A 7089-nucleotide genomic window follows, 5' to 3' on the forward strand; every position below is an offset into this window, starting at 1 on the left:
ACTAGAACGATATGCTTCTTGATTCTTACCTTTGGGCTCTTGCTTTTGTCTTGTCTCCTCAACCACATCTTACTATACAGTTTATGAGTGATAGGAAGCATAGAAAACCAACCTAAAGAAAAATGATGATCAGCTGGGACAAACAGCTCATTGATAATTTGTCTGTGAGGTCCTAGGTATACCCCCAGAACTCCAACAGCAAAACAACAACCAAAAGTCCCAGTGATTTCTCAACCATGAGATATTTTCTCACCTCCAGCCCATGCCTCGAAGATATTTAGAAATACCTGCATCTTTTGATTGTCATATGTGTGCACGTGTGCAAGAGTATGTGAGTGCTGCTAGCATTTTCTTGCAAAGATCGGAGATGTTATCAGACATCCTATTATAAAGGATAGCTCTCATAGCAAAAAGACAACAATGTCATCCATGTGACTGAGGTGGATTAGGGGGGTTAGAGCAGAATCTCTCTCTCTCTCTCTCTCTCTCTCTCTGTCTCAGTCTCTCTGTTGCTGTCTGTATCTCTGTGTTTGTCTGTCTGTTTCTTTTATTCTATACAGTTAGAATGATATATAGTAGTGTGCATTTCTTTTTTTAAAGATTTATTTATTTATTTTTGTGTATATGAGTACACTGTAGCTGTACAGAATTAAACTCAGAACCTCTGCTCGCTCTGGCCCCTGTCGCTCTGGCCCCCACTCACTCCAGCCCCACTCGCTCCAGCCCAAAGATTTATTTATTTATTACTATATGTAAGTACACTATAGCTGTCTTTAGACACTCCAGAAGAGGGCATCAGATCTCATTATGGATGGTTGTAAGCCACCATGTGGTTGCTGGGATTTGAACTCAGGATCTTTGGTAGAGCAGTCAGTGCTCTTAACTGCTGAGCCATCTCTCCAGGACAGAAGCGTGCAATTTCTATTCTATCTGCAGGTGAGAAAAGGTTAAGTAGAGAGAAATGTTCAAAGCAAAGAGCTAAAGACTTCCAACAGAGCCAGGTGTGAAGGCATATGCCTGTAACCTCAGCACTTGAGGTGATGGTAGGAGAATCGGAGTTCAAGACCACATTTGGCTACATAGAGGGTTCAGGGCCAGCCTGATACCAGAAGAGAGTCACCATCCTCTAAGTATTTTTTTTTTTCCTAATACAGCTCTATCCCCAAGAGAGTGATTAAAAGTATGTCTCCCGAATTCTCATCACAAAAATCTTCGTTTGGGAAGTAATTGGGATTATGAAAAACTTGAAGTTCTCCCACTGAAATAGAAGACCCAGGATATGGGTCAGTGGTACAGCACTTGCTTTGCATGCATGAGTCCTTAGGTTCCATGCTCAGTATCAAAACATATACATTGTAGAGGGGCTAAATGACACCATGTAACATGTAGATCACCTCATACATTATTGTTTTTTTGAGACAAAGTCTCACTATATAGATCTGGAACTCAGAGATTTTCTTTACCACTGAGATAAAAGGCATGTCTCACCATGTCTGGATCATATACTATTTTTAATTGGATATTTAATATGTATTCTTTCAGCAAAGATATACAATGTTATTAGCTATACTCAACCATGTTTTATAATCAGTTCTGTGAACTTATTTTTCCTAACTAAAAGCTTGTGAATGGTTAAATTAAGAAAAATTAAGTTATTTAAGTGAAATTATGTATCCCTTAACTTGTCCATCCCTGACCTATCATCCACAATTCTTTACAACTATAGACTCTCCCCCCCACCTTAAGACATACTCCCATGTAGCCCAAGTTGGTGTCCATTTCTATGGAGCAGAAAATAAGTTTCTTTCTTTACTTTGAATTTAGTTTAACACTTTTTTTTTTTTACATTTACTTTACATCCTGCTCACTGCCCAATCCAATTTTCTTTCTTTCTTTCTTTCTTTCTTTCTTTCTTTTTTTTTTTGGCTTCTCAACAGCGTATCATTTTAATTATAACCATTGCCCAGTACAGGGAAAACTAACAAGTTAAGTTTGTTTGTTTTTAAACGCATCATTGCAACATTGTATTCCTGATAATTTAAGTATACCAAACTATGAGTAAATGAATGATCCATGCCTAGAAGTATCGTAATTTATACTATCAGTGGCCACTGGACTTGGGACTAGTCCAAGACCTTGATCTAGATTTTGACCTAGACCTCGACTGCCATCTTGACTGAGATTTGGATCTAGGTGGTTCTTTTTTCCTTGATTCCTTTTCATATCTTGAGCCAGACTTATAATGTGTTTTGGAATCTGTTTTAGAGGTGCCTCTAGTTTTGGTGTGAGATGCAGACCTAGACCGTGATTTAGCCTTCATTTCTTTCTTGGGCTGGGACTTGGACCGTGATCTTGAATTGGATTTAGATCTTGAAAAAGATCGATTTCGGTGTTTGAATCTATCATTGTCGGAATGGCTTCGGCTACGCTGTGGTCTTCCAGTCGGTCTACTGTTTCTAGGACTGTAAGATCTCCTATAGCTATAATCAAAGGAGCGACTCCACGATCTTCTCCTTTCATAACTCCAGCTTCGAGAGCGTCTATACCGGTCATAATCGTCATAGCGTGAAGAGCTGTATATATTCCTCCCTTCCTTGGCATTCATTTGATTTGGTGTCTTCCGATCCCCCTGTGCGAACTGGATTTCAATCTGACGCCCACAAATCCATTTTCTGTCCAAATTATGTAAAGCGTCTTCAGCATCACGAACATCCTCAAATTGAACATACGCAAATCCTCTTGGGCGCCGAGTGTAGAAATCAAGTGGGACATAGGCATCTACTATTGGACCATAACGACCAAATTCCCGACGTAAATCTTCAGACCTGGTGTCGTCTGCCACGTTCCTGACGAACAGAGACGAACAGAGACGTGTTAGGGGGGGCGCAGGTATCGGGACTTGGTGGCGGCGGGACTCTGGGCCGGTGGCGCTAACGGGCTCGGGCAAACCGTCCGCAGCTCTGGCGGCGGCACACATCCCTCTTTTTTTTTTTAAATTAATGATTTATTTATTTTTATTTTATGTGCATCAGTGCTTTGGCTGCATGTATGTCTGTGTGAGGGTGCCAGATCCCCTGGAACTGGAGTTACAGGCTGGTGGAAGCTGCCTTGTGGGTGCTGGGAACTGAACCTGGGTCCTCTAGAGGAGCAGTCAGTACTCTTAACCACTGAGTCATCTTTCCAGCACCTTGACCCTAGTTTTTATAGTTGTGGTGTTTTTGTTTGTTCGTTCGTTTTTATTTTTTGTTTGTTTGGTTTTGGTTTTTCAAGTTTCTCTGTGTAGCCCTGGCTGTCCTGAAACTTATTCTGTAGATCAGGCTAGACTCCTGCCTTCCTGAGTACTGGGATTAAAGACAAGGGCCAGCATTGCCTGAAAGGTTTTTTTTTTTTAATTAGTTTTTTTTTCTTTTGTTGTTTTTTGTTTTTGAGACAGGCTTTTTCTCTCTCGGTAACCTCGGCTGTTCTGGAACTGCTTCTGTAGACCAACTCATAGATCTCCATCTGCCTCTGGCTCTGAAGTGCTGGGATTAAAGCTATGGGCTACCACACCTTTTTTTTTTTTTTTTTTTTTTTTTTTTTTGGTTGGTTTTGAGACAATGTCTTGCTATGTAGCACTGACTGATCCGGAACTTGCGTTGTAGACCAGGCTGGCCAGGCCATAAACCTTCAGTGATTCTCCTACCTCTGTCTCAGTGCTAGGATTATAGGTATATATCAATGTGTCCAGTTTCTTTGACTTTATTTATTTAAAAATAATTGTGCCATAGTATTCGTGTGGATGGAGGTCAGAGGACAAATTTGTGGAGCCTTTTCTACTTCTGTGTGAATGCTGAGGATCTACTACAGGTTAGGAGGCAAGCACCTTTACCTGCAGAGCCAACTCTGACTTTACTTCTTAGGTTTCACACATAAGCGATATCATGTCTTTATGAGTTTGGCTTATGTCATGTAATGTTATGTTTTCCAGATTCTACCTCATTGCTCATAAATGATATTTCTTTCTTTTCCTACGCTGGGGATAGAACTTGGAGCTTCTTTTACCCCTCTAGAGAAGTACTTTAGCCCTCAGCTACATCCTCAACCCTGGGATTGCCTTTATTTTTATTTCAATTATTTTATTTTTGCAGTAGCAGTAGGTAGCAAACTCAGGGGTTTAGGCATCGTACTATTGATCTACAACTCTCCACCTTGGATTTCCATCTCTCTATGGTTTGATAACATTCATGGTATTTATGTCCTGCATTGACTTTACTGTCTTAGTTAGGGTTCCCATTGCTGTGATAAAACATCATTACCAAAAGCAACTTGGGAGGGGGGAGGAAAAATTTTGTTTCATCTTACAATTCTCAGGTCACTTTCCATTCTTGAACAGAAGTCAGGGCAAGAACTCAAGGAAGGAACATGCAGACAGGAGCTAAGCAGACCAGTGCTGTTTACTGGCTTGTTCTTTATGGTTTGCTCAGCCTACTTCCTTTCTTCTTTTTTCTTTTCTTTTCTTTTCTTTTCTTTTCTTTTCTTTTCTTTTCTTTTCTTTTCTTTTCTTTTCTTTTCTTCTCTTCTCTTCTCTTCTCTTCTCTTCTCTTCTCTTCTCTTCTCTTCTCTTCTCCTTTCTTTCTTTCTTTCTTTCTTTCTTTCTTTCTTTCTTTCTTTCTTTGTTTTTTGTTTTTTTTTCATTTGAGACAGGGTTTCTCTGTATAACCCTGGCTGTCCTGAAACTCACTTTGTAGACCAGGTTGGCCTCAAACTCAGAAATCCGCCTGCTTCTGCCTCCCAAGTGCTGGGATTAAAGGCATGCAGCACCACCATCCGGCTCAGCCTACTTTCCTAAGCAACCTAGGACTATCATCCCAGTGATGTCTCAGCCCACGATAAGTTGGGCCCTCCCACAATAATCATTTATCAAGAAAATGTCTCAGCAAAAGGATGGACCATCTAGAGACTGCCATATCCAGGGATCCATCCCATAATCAGCCTCCAAACGCTGACACCATTGCATACACTAGCAAGATTTTGCTGAAAGGACCCAGATATAGCTGTCTCTTGTGAGACTACGCCAGGGCCTAGCAAACACATAAGTGGATGCTCACAGTCAGCTATTGGATGGATCACAGGGACCCCAATGGAGGAGCTAGAGAAAGTACCCAAGGAGCTAAAGGGATCTGCAACCCTATAGGTGGAACAACATAATGAACTAACCAGTACCCGGAGCTCTTGACTCTAGCTGCATATGTATCAAAAGATGGCCTAGTCGGCCATCAGTGGAAAGAGAGGCCCATTGGACTTGCAAACTTTATATGCCCCAGTACAGGGGAACGCCAGGGCCAAAAAGTGGGAGTGGGTGGGTAGGGGAGTGGGGGGGGGAGGGTATGGGGGACTTTTGGGATAGCATTGGAAATGTAAATGAGGAAAATACCTAATAAAAAAAAAGAAAATGTCTCAGAAGCTTGCCTACAGGTCATTCAGAACTGCCTTTTCCCTAGATGACTCTAGCTTGTGTCAAGTTGACATAAAAAACTGGGCAACACAATGAACAACTCATTCACTGATTGACACAGACTGATTCCATATCTTGGCTGTTGTGAGTAGTGCCATACTAAACATGGGAATGCAAGTGTTTCTTAGTTATAGTGATTCAATTTATTTTGCATTTATACAAAGTAAATTATCCCTTTTATATATACAAAGTATTTTGGCACTTCTTGTCCTTTAAGGCTGGGGATAATGCAATGTGGATAGGGATATCCTTGGGTGACATGTAGAAGGGGTCTGTATCCTGCTTTCTGGCACCATCTCAGGGTAGGAAGCAAAACCTGGGAGAACAAGAGCTATTGTAGTCAGTCTTTAAAAAGTTACCACATCAGTGGCAAGCACTAGTGTAACACAGTGTTTGACAGCATAAAGAAACTGTGGGAATAGGTAATAGATTGCTGAGTGCTAAGCTGTATGGCTTCATAGCAAGAAAGTAATACCTTTGTTCTTATGTGTAGACCAGGCTGGCCTCAAACTCAGAAATCCGCCTGCCTCTGCCTCCCAAGTGCTGGGATTAAAGGCATGTGCCACCACCGCCCGAAGAGGTTCTTTTCTTGCCCCTGTGAACAGGGAAGCATGTTAGGACACAAATTGGGAATGCTAGACAATATAGAAAGATGCAGTAGAGTTGGAGTGTGATGGCCCATGTCTGTAGTACCAGCACTTAGGAGGTAGAATCAGGGCGATTAGGAGTTCAAGACTATCCTCAACCACATAGTGACTTCAAGACCAGTCTGGACCACATGAGACTGTCTCACCTGTTGCTCCCCTCAAAAGCAACAAAATATCTAAAAGCACAGGTTCAAAAATCTAGCTTTGCTACTTATTTGCTTTTGGGCAAGGCATCTTTGTGCTGTGGTTTACAAATGTGAACAATGATGTTAAGAATGATGCTTAGCCGGGCGTTTGTGGCGCATACCTTTAATCCCAGCACTAGGGAGGCAGAGGCAGGTGGATTTCTGAGTTCGAGGCCAGCCTGGTTTACAAAGTGAGTTCCAGGACAGCCAGGGCTATACAGAGAAACCCTGTCTTNAAAAACCAAAAAAAAAAAAAAAAAAAAGAATGATGCTTATACTTTTCTGTCGCCACCGAGTTGCGAGTTGCGCAAAGACAGAAGCTCGGGTGCATTCAAGATTCATTGAGACTCATAATACACCGCTATGGCTGAGGAAGGTGTAGCTGCTGGAGGTGTAATGGCTGTCAACACTGCTCTACAAGAGGTACTGAAGACTGCCATCATCCACGATGACCTAGCACGTGGCATACGCAAAGCTGCCAAAGCCCAAGACAAGCACCAAGCCCATCTCTGTGTGCTTCCATCCAACTGTTATGAGCACATGTACGTCATGCTGGTGGAGACACTTTGTGCTGAGCACCAAATCGACCTAATTAAGATTGATGACAACAAGAAATTTGGGGGAAGGGTAGGTCTCTGTAAAAATCGATGGAGAGGGCAAGCCATGGAAAGTGGTTGGTTGCAGTTGTGTGGTGGTTAAGGACTGTGGCAAAGAATCTCAGGCCAAGGATGCCATTGAGGAGTACTTCAAATGGGAGAGATGA

At 42.0% G+C, this 7089-nt stretch overlaps 2 pseudogenes; one reads left to right on the top strand and one right to left on the bottom strand.

Annotated features, from left to right (window-relative positions):
- Positions 1-2101: 2101 nt before the first annotated feature.
- LOC110286423 lies at positions 2102-6668 on the bottom strand (annotated as a pseudogene).
- Positions 6669-6689: 21 nt separating this feature from the next.
- On the top strand, positions 6690-7089 carry LOC110287362 (annotated as a pseudogene).

Source organism: Mus caroli, chromosome X, assembly GCF_900094665.2.
Source record: "Mus caroli chromosome X, CAROLI_EIJ_v1.1, whole genome shotgun sequence".
Classification (NCBI taxonomy): Eukaryota; Metazoa; Chordata; class Mammalia; order Rodentia; family Muridae; genus Mus; species Mus caroli.